Consider the following 22,281-nt stretch of genomic DNA (forward strand, 5'->3'; position numbering starts at 1 on the left):
AGTGGATTTGGAATTCCGTGAGAAAGAGATGGGAGCAGACAGGAAAAGCTGTGGTGAGCCAGCCAGGAGAGGTCTTTTCAGTCCAGGAGCAAACTCTGAGTTCAAACTCTGTGGCTAATTCAAAAAACCCTGGACCAGCCAGTTAGTCATGTGACCAAAATAGAAGCAAAATATTGCAGATGCTGGAAATCTGAAATAAAAACAAAAAGTCCTGTAAATACTCAGCAGGTCTGGCAGCATCTGTGGAGAGAGAAGCAAAGTTAACCTTTCAGGTCAGTGACCTTTCATCAGAACTGACCTGAAACATTAACTTTGCTTCTCTGTCCACAGGTGCTGCCAGATCTGCTGAGTATTTACAGGACTTTCCATTTTTAAAACAAAGTCTGAGTGCTTTGTTTTGATTTTTAAAACCCCGAGATTAGATTAGTGGGATAAATTCATAAAGGTGTCCATAATCCTTTAGATTATTTATAAGATCGTAAATGTTATAGAAAAACTATTTTTCATTCACTTGTGGAACTGCTATTCTATTATGAAGATGAAAGCAATGTCATATGATACAATATAAGGAGCACTTTTACTATTATCACTTAAAAATTGTAGGTATATTTGATTTTTGGCAAAGAACGTAAAGATATGTTAGTGATAAGGAGGAATGAGAAACAATCCCTCTCATTACTATGTGTAGCATTCTTCTAAATATATATGTTTCCTTTCTAAAAGACCCTATCAACAATTTTGCTACAAATATAAAACTGTTCAGAAACGTGAACAATGTTACTCAACAGAACAACCATTGAGATTCTTAACTCATGATGACAAGAGTCATCTAACGACTAAGTTTTTGCGATGAGCAGCCTTGATAGAACGGGGTGCGGAGCGGACTTTCAGCTGAGCGGTCAATTTCAGTAAGTTACAAGTTAATCCCTTTTTTGTTTCGGAGGACCGGGGACTGCTGGGTAGGGGAAAACTATTTATTTGGGCAGTTTTAAAATCTTTGTCTTTTGCGAGGAGCAGCCTTGATAGAACGGGGTGCGGAGCGGACTTTCAGCTGAGCGGTCAATTTCAGTAAGTTACAAGTTAATCCCTTTTTTGTTTCGGAGGACCGGGGACTGCTGGGTAGGGGAAAACTATTTATTTGGGCAGTTTTAAAATCTTTGTCTTTTGCGAGGAGCAGCCTTGATAGAACGGGGTGCGGAGCGGACTTTCAGCTGAGCGGTCAATTTCAGTAAGTTACAAGTTAATCCCTTTTTTGTTTCGGAGGACCGGGGACTGCTGGGTAGGGGAAAACTATTTATTTGAGCAGTGGCAGTACCCGAGGCACTACACGTGTAGTGTCTCCCACCCACCCTCCTCCTCTAACCAAAAAAAAAGGACTCTAGTGTGTTGATAAGGTAAGCTTTTTATTTAAAAAGTTCAGTCCGTCGGATTGCTAAGCGAACAAGTTTTGACTTTTTTTTTCGTTTGGTTTTTCAGTAGATTTATTGGGAATCTAGAATAGTGGGAATGGAGGTAAAGGCAGTTGTATGTTCCTCCTGCAGAATGTGGGAGGTAGGGGTCGCCAAGAGTGTCCCTGCTGACTGCATCTGCGGGAAGTGCACCCAACTCCAGCTCCTCGCAGACCGCGTTAGGGAACTGGAGCTGGAGCTGGATGAACTTCGGATCATTCGGGAGGCGGAGGGGATTATTGACAGGAGGTATAGGGAGGCAGTCACACCTCAGGTAAAAGAAGTAGGTAGATGGGTTACCGTCAGGGGAAGGAAAGGGAACCAGCAGGCAGTGCAGGGATCCCCTGTGGCCGTTTCCCTCAACAACAGGTATACCGTTTTGGATACTGTTGGGGGGGACGACTTACCAGGGGTAAGCAATGGGGTGCAGGTCTCTGGCACAGAGTCTGTCCCTGTTGCTCAGAAGGGAAAAGGGAAGAGGAGCAGAGCATTAGTCATTGGGGACTCCATAGTTAGGGGAACAGATAGGAGGTTCTGTGGGAACGAGAGAGACTCACGGTTGGTGTGTTGCCTCCCAGGTGCCAGGGTACGTGATGTCTCCGATCGTGTTTTTGGGATCCTTAAGGGGGAGGGGGAGCACCCCCAAGTCGTGGTCCACATAGGCACCAACGACATAGGTAGGAAGAGAGATGGGGATTTAAGGCAGAAATTCAGGGAGCTAGGGTGGAAGCTTAGAGCGAGAACAACCAGAGTTGTTATCTCTGGGTTGTTGCCTGTGCCACGTGCTAGCGAAGAGAGGAATAGGGAGAGAGAGGAGTTGAACACGTGGCTGCAGGGATGGTGTAGGAGGGAGGGTTTTGGTTTCCTGGATAATTGGGGCTCTTTCTGGGGTAGGTGGGACCTCTACAAACAGGATGGTCTTCACCTGAACCAGAGGGGTACCAATATCCTGGGGGGGAGATTTGTTAGTGCTCTTCGGGGGGGTTTTAAACTAAATCAGCAGGGGAATGGGAACCTAAATTGTAGTTCCAGTGTACAGGCTGTTGAGAGTAGTGAGGTAGGGGATAAGGTTACAGGGACGCAAGAGGGCACTGGCAAGCAAGAACTTGGTTTAAAGTGTGTCTACTTCAACGCCAGGAGCATCCGGAATAAGGTGGGTGAGCTTGCAGCATGGGTTGGTACCTGGGATCCTGATGTTGTGGCCATTTCGGAGACATGGGTAGAGCAGGGGCAGGAATGGATGTTGCAGGTTCCGGGATTTAGATGTTTCAGAAAGAACAGAGAAGAGGGTAAAAGAGGGGGGGGTGTGGCATTGTTAATCAAGGAAAGTATTACAGCGGCAGAAAGGACGTTTGAGGACTCGTCTACTGAGGTAGTATGGGCCGAGGTTAGAAACAGGAGAGGAGAGGTCACCCTGTTGGGAGTTTTCCATAGACCTCCGAATAGTTCCAGAGATGTAGAGGAAAGGATAGCGAAGATGATTCTCGACAGGAGCGAGAGTAACAGGGTAGTGGTTATGGGGGACTTTAACTTTCCAAATATTGACTGGAAATACTATAGTTCGAGTACTTTAGATGGGTCTGTTTTTGTCCAGTGTGTGCAGGAGGGTTTTCTGACACAGTATGTGGACAGGCCAACCAGGGGCGATGCCACATTGGATTTGGTACTGGGTAATGAACCCAGCCAGGTGTTCGATTTAGATGTAGGTGAGCACTTTGGCGATAGTGATCACAATTCGGTTAGGTTTACCTTAGCGATGGGCAGGGACAGGTATATACCGCAGGGCAAGAATTATAGCTGGGGGAAAGGAAATTATGACGCGATTAGGCAAGATTTAGGATGTGTAGGATGGGGAAGGAAACTGCAGGGGATGGGCACAAACGAAATGTGGAGCTTATTCAAGGAGCAGCTAATGCGTGTCCTTGATAAGTATGTACCTGTCAGGCAGGGAGGAAGTTGTCGAGCGAGGGAGCCGTGGTTTACTCAAGAAGTTGAAGCGCTTGTCAAGAGGAAGAGGGCGGCTTATGTTAGGATGAGACGTGAAGGCTCAGTTAGGGCGCTTGAGAGTTACAAGCTAGCCAGGAAGGATCTAAAGGGAGGGCTAAGAAGAGCAAGGAGAGGACACGAGAAGTCATTGGCGGATAGGATCAAAGAAAACCCTAAGGCTTTCTATAGGTATATCAGGAATAAACGAATGATAAGAGTTAGAACAGGGCCAATCAAGGATAGTAGTGGGAAGTTGTGTGCGGAATCAGAGGAGATAGGGGAAGCGTTAAATGAATATTTTTCGTCAGTATTTACAGTAGAGAAAGAAAATGTTGCCGAGGAGATTACTGAGATACAGCCTACTAGGCTAGATGGGATTGAGATTCACAAGGAGGAGGTGTTAGCAATTTTGGAAAGAGTGAAAATAGATAAGTCCCCTGGGCCAGATGGGATTTATCCTAGGATTCTCTGGGAAGCCAGGGAGGAGATTGCAGAGCCGTTGTTGTTGATCTTTAAGTCGTCATTGTCGACAGGAGTAGTGCCGGAGGACTGGAGGATAGCAAATGTTGTCCCCTTGTTCAAGAAGGGGTGTAGAGACAGCCCTGGTAATTATAGACCTGTGAGCCTTACTTCGGTTGTGGGTAAAATGTTGGAAAAGGTTATAAGAGACAGGATTTATAATCATCTTGAAAAGAATAAGTTCATTTGCGATAGTCAGCACGGTTTTGTGAAAGGTAGGTCGTGCCTCACAAACCTTATTGAGTTTTTCGAGAAGGTGACCAAACAGGTGGATAAGGGTAAAGCCGTGGATGTGGTGTATATGGATTTCAGTAAGGCGTTTGATAAGGTTCCCCACGGTAGGCTATTGCAGAAAATACGGAAGTATGGGGTTGAAGGTGATTTAGAGCTTTGGATCAGAAATTGGCTAGCTGAAAGAAGACAGAGGGTGGTGGTTGATGGCAAATGTTCATCCTGGAGTTTAGTTACTAGTGGTGTACCGCAAGGTTCTGTTTTGGGGCCACTGCTGTTTGTCATTTTTATAAACGACCTGGATGAGGGTGTAGAAGGGTGGGTTAGTAAATTTGCGGATGACACGAAGGTCGGTGGAGTTGTGGATAGTGTCGAAGGGTGTTGTAGGGTACAGAGGGACATAGATAGGCTGCAGAGCTGGGCTGAGAGATGGCAAATGGAGTTTAATGCGGAGAAGTGTGAGGTGATTCACTTTGGAAGGAGTAACAGCAATGCAGAGTACTGGGCTAATGGGAAGATTCTTGGTAGTGTAGATGAGCAGAGAGATCTTGGTATCCAGGTACATAAATCCCTGAAAGTTGCTACCCAGGTTAATAGGGCTGTTAAGAAGGCATATGGTGTGTTAGCCTTTATTAGTAGGGGGATCGAGTTTCAGAGCCACGGGGTCATGATGCAGCTGTACAAAACTCTGGTGAGGCCGCACCTGGAGTATTGCGTGCAGTTCTGGTCACCGCATTATAGGAAGGATGTCGAAGCTTTGGAAAGGGTGCAGAGGAGATTTACTAGGATGTTGCCTGGTATGGAAGGAAGGTCTTACGAGGAAAGGCTGAGGGACTTGGGGTTGTTTTCGTTAGAGAGAAGGAGGAGGAGAGGTGACTTAATAGAGACATACAAGATAATCAGAGGGTTAGATAGGGTGGATAGTGAGAGTCTTTTTCCTCGGATGAGGATGGCAAACACGAGGGGACATAGCTTTAAGTTGAGGGGTGAAAGATATAGGACAGATGTCAGAGGTAGTTTCTTTACGCAGAGAGTAGTAGGGGCGTGGAACGCCCTGCCTGCAACAGTACTAGACTCGCCAACTTTAAGGGCATTTAAGTGGTCATTGGATAGACATATGGATGTAAATGGAATAGTGTAGGTCAGATGATCGGCGCAACATCGAGGGCCGAAGGGCCTGTACTGCGCTGTAATATTCTAATTCTAATTCTAAGTATTCACAATGAAATAGAGGAAATCCCACCATCTTATCTATATTATAAAATTGTAATTCCCTATGGTAGTTAATGGCTTGTCAGTTTAATAGGCCAGGTATATCTTAGAATACATTTAAAACCCATTAGAATCCTTCCATAAAATAGGTAGGATATTACACCATTATTGGTATGATCAATTAAATATTCTTTACTTCACATACAAGCCCATGATACTCAAGTGTCACCATCAAGTGATTTTACAAATCCTCACGAGGTTTTGAGTTAAAAGTGCTGTAAAATTGGGAAGTAATGATAGCAGTGGCTGTGGTCAGCCCTGTGTAATCATAAGTTAACACTAACATTTTGATGTTATTTTATTGCCTGTTGCTAAATGATGCCAAATGGGTGCTTGGCAAGGGTTTCTAATGCTAACTAGTGCAGAATTCCAGTGGGTACAACATTACTCTAATGGCAACCATAACTCCAGAGTTAAGTTGAAGATATTTTCTCTTTGGCTATGGTAAAGATGCTATAGATTTGTGTCTTCCTGCGATCTTGATGATTAATGTGCTGATTTTTTCATCTTTACAAAGAGAGATACATCACATGATGTTTCTATCAATGGCAATATTTATTTTTCATCAACGTGTCTTACTGTGCACATCCCTGTCTGTTTCACAAATGTTTCTCTGCATATTGTGCTTACCATGGAGAATACCTGCAGTACCACATTAGTATGAAAAAATATGTTTATGTGCAAAGATTTCAATTCATAAGTGAGAAAGTGGATGCCATTGCGTGAATAGGTGAGATGACTTTACCTTGTTTCTATATAGCACTGTGATTGCTAGGATGCATTTTTTAAACCTGTGTGTTCTAATTTAACACAAGCTAACTCTGATGTGCCAATGTCAACCACAGAAGATTCTTAAGATGTTATCATTCCAAAATGAAGCAGTCGAAGGTGTGTTCCATTGACACTTGTGCTGGACTTGAGTATTGACACAGGATTATTGCCAGCATGAAATCAATTGGCAAATGTTCTCCAGCCTCATGTATCACACCGCTACAGGGAATGGGCTCATGAATTATACTGGTCTTCTGAAGTATTGATTTATCTATATGAGCGCTTGTGGTCTCTCTGCAATGGTGGTCTGCAGTCTAGTTGCATTACAGTCTATCTACAGTGAATACACCTCAAAAGTATTTAATTGACTGTAAAGCAGTTGGGATGTCCTGTGGTTAATAGTTATTAAAGAGTGGAAGCAGGCCATCACAAGTTCCTGCAGTTTGTCTCCCACTGTTCATATAGCTGATGTATGAACACACATGCAAAATGCACACACTGTGCTTATGGGCCGAGAGGGGTGGTAAAATGGCGGTGAAAGGTATCGGGAGGGAAGCCTGATGTGTTTACATCACGAGCAGATATTACCAGAGGTGGCCGGACAGGCGGGAGGAATTCGTGCTGGAATGCAGCGGGAAGCTAATTAAGCCTGTTAAGCAGGCAATTAACTACCATTTAACCATGTTTTTTCCATTTTGCAAGAGGCACAGGGAAACAACGGAGCTTCAGAGCCTTGCCAGCTAAAAGGAGGCAGAGGCTCAGTGGAAGGTCAGTGTTGGCTGCAGTTGGCAGCCATTGCGGGAGGTAGCGTGGTTTAGTAGGGTGTGTGATACAGAGTAAACAGTGGCAGTATCAATTGGCAGCACAACAGAGGCTGGTTCAGTGTCCTCTCTGACTTGGCTGTTGTATGTACAGAGTAATGGGGGTGGGGGGTTGATGGGAGGCCCAGAGAACTAAGTGCAGCTATTTGCTATGGGACTCATTCAGTCAGGCTTTGAGACCTCCAGTAAGGAGGAGCATCAGAGAGGGAGAGAGCTTCAGCTGCCAGAAACAGGGTTGCAACACCCAGAGGAGCATGAGGATCATGAGGCCGCAGGGGGCACACAACCAGCTTTTTGCAGGCAGATGATGCTACTCACCTGAGAGGGTCTACCAGCTCAGGTTCAGCTTCCTGAAAATGTTGGAGCAGCAGTGTCACTGAAGATAGTGCTCCGCCAGAGAGGCTGTCACCGAGCTGTGCGCCATGCTGGAGGAGGAGCTGAGCCCTATGGGGAAGGGCGGGCACCCAATGTCTGTGGCTTTGAAGGTCGCCGTGGCAATGAATTATTATGCCTCAGAATTATTCCAGGGATCCAGGGATATTTGTGGGATCTCCCAGTCTGCAGCTCATCGCTGCATTAAGATGGTTGCCAATGCATGTTCAAGAGGGCCAGCCAATATGTGCGCTTTCGCACTGATTCGGACAATCAGGCTGAGACGACTATAGGATTTGGGGACATTGCTGGATTCCCAGGTGTAGGGTGTCATTTACTGCATGCTTGTGGCCATCATGGCTCCCATAGACCAGGCAGCAGCCTTCATGAACAGGAAGGGCTTCCACTCGCTCAATGTAAAACTGGTCTGCAACCACCGCAAATGGATCCTTCAGGGCTGTTCAAGGTTCCCGGGAAGCTGCCACGATACCAACATCCTGAGGCAGTCCCAGGTGCCCAACCTTTTCAGACTGCCTACGCACCTTCAAGGATGGATACGGAGTGACAAGGGCTACATACTGAAGGGATAGCTCCTGATGCCTGGGAGGAACCCAAGCAGAGGAGAGATACAACAGCTGCCACGGGAACTCTTGAGCAACCATTTAGCAGGCCATTGGGCTTCTGAAGATGTGGTTCAGATTCTTGGATCGATCTGTTGCAGCCTTCAATATACCCCAGCTAAGGGTCTTGTGTATTGAGCTGGTGTGCTGTGCTGTGCATAATCTAGCAGAGGTGGTGATGGTGTAGTGGTAATGTCACTGAACTAGTAATATAGAGGCCCATAGTAATGCCCTGTGGTCACGTGTTCAAATTGCACCACAGCAGCTGGTGGAATTTAAATTCAATTAATTAATGAATTCAATTAGTTAATAAAAATCTGGAATTGAAATCTAGTCTCAGTAATGACACCATTACTATCACTTTTTACATGGTTGTAAAAACCCCATCTGGTTTGCTAATGTCCTTTAGGAAAGGAAATTTGCCATCCTTATATAATAATCAAAGCAAAATACTGCAGATGCTGGAAATCTGAAATAATCAACTGGTCAGGCAGCATCTGTGGAGAGAGAAACCGAGTTAACATTTCAGGTCTGTGACCTTTCATCAGAACTGACAAAAGTTGACAGGACCCTCAACCGTGTCGGACCTATTACCCGCCCTTCTGATCTCACCCTTTCCCCTCCCTCCCAGAACGACGACAGGGTTCCCCTTGTCCTCACTTTTCACCCCACCAGCTTTCACATCCAAAGGATCATCCTCCGCCATTTCCGTCATGCCCAGGATGATGCTACCACCTAACAGATCTTCCCCTTTCCTCCCTTGTCAGCATTCTGAAGGGAACATTCCCTCCACATCCCCCTGGTCCACTCCTGCATCACCCTTGACATCTCACCCCTTCCCACAGCACCTTCCCATACAATCTCAGGACGTGTAATACCTGCCTTTTTATCCCCTCTCGCCTCACCATTCAAGGCCCCAAACACTCCTTTCAGGTGAAGCAGCGATTTACTTGTACTTCTTTCAATTTAGTATGCTGTATTCGCTGCTCACAATGCGATATCCTCTACATTGGGGAGACCAAATGTAGATTGGGTGACCGCTTTGCAGAACTCCTCCACTTAGTCCGCAAGTATGACCCCAAGTTTCCTGTTACTTGCCATTTTAATTCACCACCCTGCTCTCACACCCACATTTCTGTCCTTGGCCCGCTGCAATCTTCTAGTGAAGCTCAACGCAAGCTCGAGGAAGAGCTCCTCATCTTCCGATTAGGTACTCTACAGCTCTTTGGACTCAACATTGAGTTCAACAATTTCAGAGCATGACAGCCTTTTTAAAATTTTTATTTTTATGGGCGGCACACTGGCGCAGTGGTTAGCACCGCAGCCTCACAGCTCCAGTGACCCGGGTTCAATTCTGGGTACTGCCTGTGTGGAGTTTGCAAGTTCTCCCTGTGTCTGCGTGGGTTTCCTCCGGGTGCTCTGGTTTCCTCCCACATGCCAAAGACTTGCAGGTTGATAGGTAAATTGGCCATTATAAATTGCCCCTAGTATAGGTAGGTGGTAGGGAAATATAGGGACAGGTGGGGATGTGGTAGGAATATGGAATTAGTGTAGGATTAGTATAAATGGGTGGTTGATGGTCGGCACAGACTCGGTGGGCCGAAGGGCCTGTTTCAGTGCTGTATCACTAAACTAAACTAAACTAAACTTTTTAACCAGATTCTTCTCTTAAACTTGTTCATCATGTTTTTGCTTCGGACTGAGCTGTTCATTATTCTGTGATTAACACTCTCGCTGGACTAATGCTTTGTCTTTTACTACAGCTATTAGCATTCCCTTTGCTTTTTATTCCATGACATCTCTGTCATTTAATCTTATCGAAGCTTACAAGATTCTGAGGGGACTTGGCAGGGTAGATGTTGAGAAGATGTTTCCATTAGTGGGGGAATCTCGAACTAGGGGACATAGTTACAGAATAAGGGGACACTTATTTAAAACTGAGATGTGAAGGAATTTCTTCTCTCAAAAGGTAGTGAATGTCTGGAATTCTCTACCCCAGAGAGTTATGGAGGCTAGATCACTGCAAGTATTTAAAGAGGAGGTAGATAGATTTTTGAAATATCGGGGAGTTGAGGGCTATGAGGAGCTAGCACAAAACAGGAGTTGAGGTCTGGGGCAGATCAGCCATGATCTTATTGAATGGCAGGCCAGGCTTGAGGGGCCGAATGGCCTACTCCTGCTCTTATTTCTTATGTTCTTATGTTCTTATCACACACCTTCCCTTTTGTTCTTCTTCCCCCCTCCCCCCTTTCATTTGCTCAAAGAATGTTACATTTCTAACTTTTGCCAGTTCTGATGAAAGGTCACAGACCTGAAACGTTAACTCTGTTTCTCTCTCCACAGATGCTGCCAGACCTGCTGAGTATTTCCAGCACTTTCTATTTTTATTTCTGCCATCCTTACCTGGTCTGGCCTACATGTGACCCCAGACCCACAGCAAGTGGTTGACTCTTAACTGCCCTCTGAAATGAATTGTCAACGGCAATTAGGGATGGCAAGAAATGCTGGCCTTACCAGCGATACTCATATCCCATGAAATAATTTTTTAAAAAGGAGGAACTTTGAACAATGAGGACATCCTGCAGCATGATGCCTCCTCCGACGATGAGGATGTGGAGGGGTCTGGTGACCAGGTGCAACAGGATGAAGACCCTGAGGGATCAGCAGGCAAGGCTTAATGAGATACACACAGGGGAAACTTGCAACTCACTAATACATGCACGTTTCACATGAGCCTTACTTACACATCCGGTCAATTCAATAAATCCTCCACCTTATGCAGCTCTGTTGCCACTTCGTTGTCCATTTTCCTGGACCTGTCATTACATGAGGTCATGGTATGGGAAATGCATTGGCCTCACTCCATGTGCTCCATCCCATCACACTCTTTGCAGTAGATGGTGAATTGTTAATGGCCCAGCAGTGCGTAAAAAAAGTAAAGGATTCTTTTTGTCGTGCACCATTTCAGGATTCATTGAAGGCACATAAAAAACAGGGTGACATCTAATTTTTATTTATTTATTCGTTCAGGGGATGTGGGCGTCACTGGCTAGGCCAGCATTTATTGCCCATCCGTAATTGCCCTTGAGAAGGTGATGGTGAGCTGCTTTCTTGAACCGCTGCAGTCCTTGAAGTGTAGGTACACCTACAGTGCTGTTAGGAAGGGAGTTCCAGAACATTGACCCATTGACAGTGAAGGACCGTCGATATAGTTCCAAGTCAGAATGGTGTGTGACTTGGAGGGGATCTTGCAGTTGGTGGTGCTGCCCTTCTCCTTCTAGGTGATAGAGGTCATGGGTTTAGAAGGTGCTATCAAGCAGCCTTGCTGAGTTGCTTCAGTGCATCTTGTAGATGGTACCCAATGCTGCCACTGTGCATCGGTGCTAGAGGGAGTGAATGTTGAAGGTGGTGGATGGGGTGCCAATCAAGCAGGCAGCTTTGTCCTGGATGATGTCAAACTTCTTGAGTGTTGTTGGAGCTGCACTCATTCAGGAAAGTGGACAGTATTCCATCACATTCCTGACTTGTGCCTTGAAGATGATGGACAGTCATTGGGGAGACAGGAGATGAGTTACTCACCCCAGAATTCCCAGCCTCTGACCTGCTCCTGTAGCCACAGCATTTATGTGGCTGGTCCAGTTCAGTTTTTGGTCAATGGTGATCCCAGGAAGTTGATGGTGGGGGATTCAGCGATGGTAATGCCAATGAACATCAAGGGGAGATGGTTAGATTCTCTCTTGTTTGAGATGGTCATTGCCTGGCACTTGTGTGGCACGACTAATACTTGCCACTTATCAGCTCAAGCCTGGATGATGTCCAGGTCTTGCTGCATCTGGACACGGGCTGCTTTAGTCAGGAATGGTGCTAAACATTGTGCAATCATCAGCGAACATCCCCACTTCTGACCTTATGATGGAGGGAAGGTCATTGATGAAGCAGCTGAAGATGGTTAGGCCTAGGACACTACCCAGAGGAACTCTTGCAGTGATGTCTTGGGACTGAGATGATTGACCTCCAACAACCACAACCATCTTCCTTTGTGCTAGGTATGGACTCCAACCAGTGGAGAGTTTTTCCCTGATTCCCATTGACTCCAGATTTCCTAGGACTCCATGATGCCATACTCGGTCAAATGCTGCCTTGATGTCAAGGGCAGTCACTCTCACCTCACCTAACATGATATAATCCCGTGAAATCCAAATGCAGCTAGGTAGACTTTTTCATGCGCTTGCAGATGATCCTATGTGATGCGTCCCCTACGCTGCCATCTGAGGTGGAGGAAGGCTGCTGACTTTTCTGCTCCATGGCTTTCGATGACCATGGTGGTCGTCCTCTTGTTTCCTGTGGCCTGGAAGGCCTTGGTATGCTGGGAGCCACTTGCACAGATGCAGGAGCTGCCTCTGTTTCCACAGCTTCATGAGGCACTAGTGTCACCATCAGAGGAGACTGAGACCCGCGTCCACACCAGAAGCACTCTGAGAGGAGTCCCCAGCTGCTTCAGGCAGTTGCTCCCCTACCCTTGCAGGGCACACTTGGCTCTCCCTGCTCACCTGAGGAATCTGAGAACTTGACAATGACTCGAGGCATCTTGTTCCCCTCTTGCCCAGCCATTGCTCCACAAAGCTCATGGAGATGGTGATGATATGCAGGTCCGCCTGCATTTCCAGCATCTACTGTGTGGTATGCTGGATGTGGCTCTCCATAATGGTCGCCAGTCTCTCAATGGAGGCAGCCATGCCCAAATATACCACAGTCATGGCTGCACTCATGCTCTGATGGACCCCTCCATCATTCGCGTCACGCTGCAGCTCCAGCAACTACCACCAGAGGCATGTCATTAGCCTGAAGCTGAACATCACTGGGCCCTCCCACAGTCCTCTGAGTGTGATGGTCACAACTCATTGCCTCCGTCAGTTGCTCAGGCGCATCTGTACTGTGCTCATCAGATTGTGATCCCATTACTGCTCATGCATGACTGCCTACCAATGTGAGAATACCTGCACTGGTGAAGGGTGTGAGGGAATTAATATGATGGTGCACCCTCTGAGGGCTCCTCTTCCTCCTCTGAGGTGAAGAACTGTGGTGCAGGTTTGGCAGCTGGCCGCTGTCATCCATGATCTGCAAGAGAGAGAAGAGCAATGAGGGGGCAATGCGCATTCCAACACATCTTTCTGACTACTCACCATTTGGAGCCCTATGTGACCAGTGGCATACATAAGCCCTATGCTTTGCACTCACCAGATGGTCTGTTGCGTGCATCCATTAGGCCAATCACTCTTTTGGGGCTCCACACCCATCTCACCAGCCACCTTGCCTTGCCTGCCTCCATTCCTCCAAGCTCCAATACCTCTTCCTCCGTAGGTGTGAGGATGGCTGTGTAGGGCACGCTGCCTCCAGTTCTTGACCTTTGCCTTGTATTTTGAGCTCTGTTCTCCTGCAAGTGCATAAATTCTCATCGATACTTGCCCATCAAAGACATGCACTATGCCTATGTTGGTGGCTGCCCAACTGTCCATCATGATGCCACAGGAATGCCTTCTGCAAGCGGCCAATCAGTACTGGCTGTGCAGGAGTCACCTCTGCCTAACTAGAGTCCTGCTCAGAGAAATTAACAAGCATCTGACAACAAATGCTGATGCCTGGGCATCTCCACTAACTGGGTGGACAACATCTTCTTCAGTCTCATATTCATCTTCAGCCACATTTAAGGCTGCAAGCTGAATATTTGGAACTGCACTCACCTTGCCAGAATGCATCAAGTCATTGACTTTCTTTCGGCACTGTAGCCAGGTACAGGGGCCATCCTACGACTGCTAGCCTGCTCTGCTTTCTCCATCCAGGCCTGCTTGGTTTGGTGAGCCGATCTCCTCCTGCCATCCTTAAAGTGTGGAGGATTACCTCCAGGGAGGCGTCATTGAATCGTGCAGTGACCCTTGATCTTCCTTTGGCTTCAATTTGTGCTTCCGCCAGCGCTTGCTTGCTGTTCCCTCCAGGGCTGCTGCATTTACAAGTACTGCTGGCTGCCTTTTAAAGATGGTTCCAGCATTTTCGGAGCTGGAACATCCCGCAGCCCGCACCTGCACCTACTGTTAATTGGCCAGCTCTGAGAATATTGCGTTTACTGCTCTGTTCCAACCTTGGAAGCTGTTGAGGACTGGCGCACAGTGGCAGCAGTGTGCACCATCTACAACAGGGTTGTCCAACCTCTTCGGGTGGAGGTCCACATTACGATTTTTGCTCTGCCCAGGGCATCAGCGAGCAAATTTCAAAAGATAAAGGCATTAAAAATGTATCTTACTAATAAAAACAACAACAAATGTGCATTTTTGTAAAGGAACTTTAATTGAAAAGACTAATTAACTTAATTTCAATCATGACGTTGAACACTAATTTAGTGAGATGCCTGGCATTGTTTTGCTTGCACAGGTTGTCAATGTCTGCCCGCACACTTGATGTTGCGATGCGGAGTATTCCAGATAGACGTTCATCAGTCAGGAGTGACCTTGATCTTGTTTTGATGCTTTTCATTCTTGAAAAAAGCTGTTCACAGCAATATGTGCAGTGATGTGTGATGACTTCATGAGGTAATGATTTGAGCATTAGACTGACGAATCCATTGTGCTTGCCTATCATCGCGGGGCTCCATCAGTTGTTAGACCGCAAAGTTTGTCCTCTGGAAGATCGAACTTCCCCAAGACACATTTCACTTCATCGAAAATGTTTTGTCCCATGTTGTGCCTTTCACTTGACAAAGGTCAAGCAGTTCCTCAATGACTTTGAGCGTTTCGGTGATCCTCGTACAAAGATTGTCAGTTGAGCTGTGTCACTCACATTGGTGCTTCCATCAAGCCCTAAACTGTAAAACTGACAGAGAATTTTGAACGTTGATGCTAGGTCGTCTATTCTTCTAGCAATGGTCTGATGTGAAAGGCTGGGTTCCTCTACCACTGACTTTTGGTCAGGACATGCCACAGATGTAAATATGCCCAAGCAGTCTTTCACAAATTCCCCATCAGACAAAGGTTTCCCTCTCTTGGCTAGTGCTTCAGCTATCAAAAAACTGACCTTGGTTGCTGCCTCTGAACTCTGGTTTGCAGCTTTGAAGAAAGATTGTTGCCCGATCATGTTCTGTTTCAGCGAGTTCACTGGATTCCTCCTGGCCCATGAGGCTGCCAAATTTGGTACCGTAGAATAATGTTGCTTTATATTGGATTCCTTGAACACAGCTATCTTCTCTTGACATATCAGACACAATGGGTTGGATTTTAAAGGCTCTCTGATGCCGGGAACGGTGGCGTTGGGGGGAATGAAGATAGCAACGGAGGAGGGCCACCACCAACCCTAACGCCGGCAAGCCCCGTACCGATCTCGGTGGCGAGGCCTTATGGTGGCCGCCCCGCCACTCGGCGATGGGACCGCGATTTCCATATTTAAATTAATTTACCTATCTGAATTAATGAAGATCCCGTCATCTCCTTATTTGCCGCACTGATTTTCATTCAGGTGGCCGGCAACGCCGCGCCTTCGCATCCCCATTCGGGGAAACCAGGCACGACTCCTGTGGGGAGGGGGGAGGAGTTACTTTTCTCAGTGTCGGAGGGGGAGAGCAGGGTCAAACTCCTCGGATTGGTTGGGGGGATGGTGGGAAGGGATTGAGGGTTAAAGTTTAAGAACTTTGGTGGGTGGAAGGTCACTTCATCAAGGTAAGTATTTTGGGTGGTGAGTGGGCAATGAATTTAATGGAAGGCTATTGGGGAGGTGAGAGGGGATGGGAAAAATTTTTCATTAACTTTTATTAATCTATAACGTAATGTTGCTTTAAAAATTTAAATGCTCAGTTAGGGCTTTGAGCCCTTTAATAAAGGCGTCGGCAGCTGCGCAATGGTGCCAGACGCCGTTGCCGGGTATGGCCTGCCCACCCCCTCCACATGATCGGGGGGTGGGGGAGGGCGGCCACCCTGGCCATGAAATGAGCCTCCGCGTTTGGAATCGCGGCGGCTCCACGATGTGGGCCCTGTGCATGCAAGCTGCAAATTTTTCTGCCCGCCGCCTATTTCAGCAGCAGGCTTTCAAAATGCAGCCCATTATATCCCCGTTGTGCTTGATAACAAAAAAATCATTGGTCCAAGAACGTCTGAATGCTCAACATTCAGCATCAATCTTCCTTTTCTTGTTGTATCCATGGGCGGCCATCCATGAGAGGGAAGCAACTCTTAACTTCCAAATGGTTACAAAACTATCAACAAGTCTTATCCTTTCCCTGGTTGACACTTCCCAGCACACAACTGAAACCCTGGCCAATCTCTATGACTTTAATCTAGGTACAAGAAGTAGGGCAGATTGGGTTTTAAAAAATACTAGATTTTGTTCAACAATTCCTCCCTTCACCCACCATGCACCAGGAGCAGACACTCCCCTCTGCCCCACACAGTCTCTGTGACTCCCTTCCCCCCACACCCCCGACTCCACAAGCTCCCCTCTCCCCCACACCCCGATTCCTTGACTCCCTTCCCCCACAGAGTCCCTGTGAGCTTCCCTCCCCCCACACGCCCGATGCCTCGAGCTCATCCCCTCCACCCACACCCCTGACTCCTCGACTCCCCTCCCCCACACTCCCAACTCCTCAAGCAGACGGACCACCCAGCATCGACCAAGGCACCGGAAACAACAATGGCAAACCCAGCCCTATCGATCCTGCAAAGTCCTCCTTACTAACATCTGGGGGCTTGTGCCAAAGTTGGAAGATCTGTCCCACAGACCAGTCAAGCAACAGCCTGATATAGTCATACTCATGGAATCATACCTAACAGACAATGTCCCAGACACTGCAATCACTATCCCTGGGTATGTCCTGTCCCACTGGCAGGACAGACCCAGCAGAGGTGGCGGGACAGTGGTCTACAGTAGGGAGGGAGTTGCCCTGGGAGTCCTCAACATTGACTCCAGACCCAATGAGGTCTCATGGCATCAGGTCAAACATGGGCAAGGTAACCTCCTACTGATTACCACCTACCACCCTCCCTCAGCTGATGAGTCAGTACTCCTCCATGTTGAACACCACTTGGAGGAAGCACTGGGGGTGGCAAGGGCACAAAATGTACTCTGGGTGGGGGTCTTCAATGTCCATCACCAAGAGTGGCTCGGTAGCACCACTACTGACCGAGCTGGCCGAGTACTAAAGGACATAGCTGCTAGACTGGGTCTGCGGCAGGTGGTGGGGAAACCAACACGAGGGAAAAACATACTTGACCTTGTCCTCAATAATCTGCCTGCCGCAGATGCTTCTGTCCATGACTATTGGTAGGAGTGACCACTGCACAATGCTTGTGGAGACGACGTCCTACTTTCACATTGAGGATACCGTCCATCGTGTTGTGTGGCACGATCACCGTGCTAAATGGGATAGATTTTGAACAGATCTAGCAATGCAAAACTGGGCATCCATGAGGCACTGTGGGCCATCAGCAGCAGCAGAATTGTACTCAACTACAATCTGTAACCTCTTCTTTTCTTTGGCCTCTTTATCTCGAGAGACAATGGGTAAGCGCCTGGAGGTGGTCAGTGGTGTGTGGAGCAGCGCCTGGAGTGGCTATAAAGGCCAATTCTAGAGTGACAGGCTCTTCCACAGGTGCTGCAGAAAAACTTGTTTGTCGGGGCTGTTACACAGTTGGCTCTCCCCTTGCGCTTCTGTCTTTTTTCCTGCCAACTGCTAAGTCTCTTCTACTCGCCACACTTTAGCCCCACCTTTATGGCTGCCCACCAGCTCTGGCGAACGCTGGCAACTGACTCCCACGACTTGTGATCAATGTCACAGGACTTCATGTCGCGTTTGCAGACGTCTTTAAAGCGGGGACATGGACGGCCGGTGGGTCTGATACCAGTGGCGAGCTCGCTGTACAATGTGTCTTTGGGGATCCTGCCATCTTCCATGCGGTTCACATGGCCATGCCATCTCAAGCGCCGCTGACTCAGTAGTGTGCATAAGCTGGGGGTGTTGGCCGCCTCGAGGACTTCTGTGTTGGAGATACGGTCCTGCCACCTGATGCCAAGGATTCTCCGGAGGCAGCGAAGATGGAATGAATTGAGACGTCGCTCTTGGCTGACATACGTTGTCCAGGCCTCGCTGCCATAGAACAAGGTACTGAGGACACAGGCTTGATACACTCGGACTTTTGTGTTCCATGTCAGTGTGCCATTTTCCCACACTCTCTTGTCCAGTCTGGACATAGCAGTGGAAGCCTTTCCCATGCGCTTGTTGATTACTGCATCGAGAGACAGGTTACTGGTGATAGTTGAGCCGAGGTAGGTGAACTCTTGAACCACTTCCAGAGCGTGGTCGCCAATATTGATGGATGGAGCATTTCTGACGTCCTGTCCCATGATGTTCGTTTTCTTGAGGCCTATGTTTAGGCCAAATTCATTGCAGGCAGCCGCAAACCTGTCGATGAGACTCTGCAGACACTCTTCAGTGTGAGATGTTAATGCAGCATCATCAGCAAAGAGGAGTTCCCTGATGAGGACTTTCCGTACTTTGGTCTTCGCTTTTAGACGGGCAAGGTTGAACAACCTGCCCCCTGATCTTGTGTGGAGGAAAATTCCTTCTTCTGAAGACTTGAATGCATGTGAGAGCAGCAGGGAGAAGAAAATCCCAAAAAATGTGGGTGCGAGAACACAGCCCTGTTTCACGCCACTCAGGATAGGAAAGGGGTCTGATGATGTGCCGCTATGTTGAATTGTGCCTTTCATATTGTCATGGAATGAGGTGATGATACTTAGTATCTTTGGTGGACATCCAATCTTATCTAGTAGTCTGAAGAGACCACGTCTGCTGACGAGGTCAAAGGCTTTGGTGAGATCAATGAAAGCAATGTAGAGGGGCATCTGTAGTTCGCTGCATTTCTCCTGTATCTGACGAAGGGAGAACAGCATGTCAATGGTCGATCTCTCTGCACAAAAGCCACACTGTGCCTCAGGGTAGACGCGCTCGGCCAGTTTCTGGAGCCTGTTTAAAGCAACTCGAGCAAAGACTTTCCCCACTATGCTGAGCAGGGAGATTCCACCGTAGTTGTTGCAGTCACCGCGGTCACCTTTGTTTTTATAGAGGGTGATGATATTGGCATCGCACATCTCCTGAGGTACTGCACCCTTGTCCCAGCACAGGCAAAGCAGTTCATGTAGTGCTGAGAGTATAGCAGGCTTGGCACTCTTGATTATGTCAGGGGTAATGCTGTCCTTCCCAGGGGCTTTTCCGCTGGCTAGAGACTCAATGGCATCACTGAGTTCCGAATTTGTTGGCTGTAAGTCCAGCTCATCCATGACTGGTAGAGGCTGGGCTGCATTGAGGGCAGTCTCAGTGACAACATTCTCCCTGAAGTACAGTTCTAGGTAGTGCTCAACCCAACGGTCCATTTGCTTGCGTTGGTCAGTGATTGTGTCCCCTGATTTAGATTTGAGGGGGGAATCTGTAACCACACGGCCCGGCATATCCCCCACTCTACCATTACCATCAAGCCAGGAGACCAACCCTTGTTCAATGAAGAGTGCAGGAGGGCATGCCAGGAGCAGCACCAGGCATACCTCAAAATGAGATGTCAACCTGGTGAAGCTACAACACAGGACTACTTGCATGCCAAACTGCATAAGCAGCATGCGATAGACAGAGCTAAGCGATCCCATAACCAACGGATCAGATCTAAGCTCTGCAGTCCTGCCACATCCAGCCGTGAATGGTGGTGGACAATTAAACAACTAACTGGAGGAGGTGGCTCCACAAATATCCCCATCCTCAATGATGAGGGAGCCCAGCACATCAGTGCGAAAGATAAGGCTGAAGCATTTGCAACAGTCTTCAGCCAGAAGTGCCGAGTTGATGATCCATCTCGGCCTCCTCCTGAAGTCCCCAGCATCACAGATGTCAGAATTCAGCCAATTCGATTCACTCCGCATGATATCAAGAAATGACTGAAGGCACTGGATACTGCAAAGGCTATGGGTCCTGACAATATTCCGGCAATAGGACTGAAGACCTGTGCTCCAGAACTTGCCGCACCCCTCGCCAGGCTGTTCCAGTATAGCTACAACACTGGCATCTACCCGGCAATTTGGAAAATTGCCCAGGTATGTCCTGTACACAAAAAGCAGGACAAGTCCAACCTGGTGAATTACCGCCCCATCAGTTGACTCTCAATCAGCAGTAAAGTGATGGAAGATGTCATCATCAGTACCATCAAGCAGCACTTGCTTAGCAATAACCTGCTCAGTGATGCTCAGTTTGGGTTTCGCCAGGGCCACTCAGCTCCTGACCTCATTACAGCCTTGGTTCAAACATGGACAAAAGAGCTGAACTCAAGAGATGAGGTACCTTGACATCAAGGCAGCATTTGACTGAGTATGGCATCAAGGAGCCCTAGCAAAACTGGAGTCAATGGGAATCAGGGGGAAAACTCTCTTCTGGTTGGTGTCATACCTAGCGCAAAGGAAGATGGTTGTGGTTGTTGGAGGTCAATCATCTGAGCTCCAGGACATCACTGCAGGAGTTCCTCAAGGTAGTGTCCTAGGCCCAACCATCTTCAGCTGCTTTATCAATCACTTTCCTTCAATCATAAGGTCAGAAGTGGGGATGTTCGCTGATGATTACACAATGTCCCGCACCATTCGCAACTCCTCAAATACTGAAGCAGTCCATGTAGAAATGCAGCAAGACCTGGACAATATCCAGGCTTGGGCTAATAAGTGGCAAGTAACATTTGCACCACACAAGTGCCAGGCAATGACCATCTCCAACAAGAGAGAATCTAACCATCTCCCCTTGATATTCAACGGCATTACCATCGCTGAATCCCCCACTATCAACATCCTAAGGGCTACCATTGACCAGAAACTGAACTGGAGTAGCCATATAAATACCATGGCTACAAGAGCAGGTCAGAGGCTAGGAATCCTGCAGCAAGTAACTCAACTCCTGAATCCCCAAAGCCTGTCCACCATCTACAAGGCACATGTCAGGACCGTGATGGAATACTCTCCACTTGCCTGGATGGGTGCAGCTCCAACAACACTCAAGAAGCTCGACACCATCCAGAACAAAGCAGCCCGCTTGATTGGCACACCATCCACAAACATTCACTCCCTCCACCACCGACGCACAGTGGCAGCCGTGTGTACCATCTACAAGATGCACTGCAGCAATGCACCAAGGCTCCTTCGACAGCGCCTTCCAAACTGGCGACCTCTACCAACTAGAAGGACAAGAGCAGCAGATGCATGGGAACATCACCACCTGCAAGTTCCCGTCCAAGTCACACACCATGCTGACTTGGAACTATATCGCCGGTCCTTCACTGTCGCTGGGTCAAAAACCTGGAACTCCCTTCCTATCAGCACTGTGGGTGTACCTACCCCACATGGACTGCAGTGGTTCAAGAAGGCAACTCACCACTACCTTCTCAAGGACAATTAGGGATGGGCAATAAATGCTGGCATTGCCAGTGATGCCCACATCCCATGAATGAATTTTAAAAAACTCCCTTCCCACCACACCCCCGACTCCTTGAGCTTCCCTCCCCCCATACCCCTGACTCCTCGAGCTCCCTTTCCCCCACACCTCCAATGCCTCGAACTCCCCTCCCCCCCACCCCCAACTCCTCGACTCCCCTCCCCCGACACCCCCGATGCCTCGGCTCCCCTCCCACCACACCCCTGACTCCTCGAAACTACCTCCCCCCACACTCTCAACTCCTCGGGCTGACGCCTCCTGCACTGCCAACTCCGACTTCCCTTCTCTGCCACCAATTCCTACCGCTGACTCCAACTTCCATTCTCCGCTGTCGAGTCTGACTTTCCTTGTCCGCCGCCGATTCCTGCTGTTGACTCCCACCACCGACTCCGGCTTCCCTTCTCTGCCACCGATTTCCGCCGCCGCCGATTCTACTTCTTCCCCGCCACCACTGATTCCCACTGCCGCCGACTCCTCTTCTTTGCCACTGATTCCCTTTCTCGCCCGCTGCTGATATCCCTTCTTCCCCGCCGCCAACTTCATTTCTCCATCAACTCTGACTTCTGTACTCCACCGCTGCCGACTCCAAATTCACTTCTCCACCACAGACTCCTCAAGCTCACCTCTTCACCACTGCCTCAACGAGTTCACCTACCTCCCCCAATGCTTTTTATTGGCCAGAGTCTATGATTGACAGCACTAGGATTGACAGGCCTGAACGAAGCACACACCTCGATTGGCGGGCT

This window comes from Heterodontus francisci, chromosome 4 (assembly GCF_036365525.1).
Source record: "Heterodontus francisci isolate sHetFra1 chromosome 4, sHetFra1.hap1, whole genome shotgun sequence".
Taxonomy (NCBI): Eukaryota; Metazoa; Chordata; class Chondrichthyes; order Heterodontiformes; family Heterodontidae; genus Heterodontus; species Heterodontus francisci.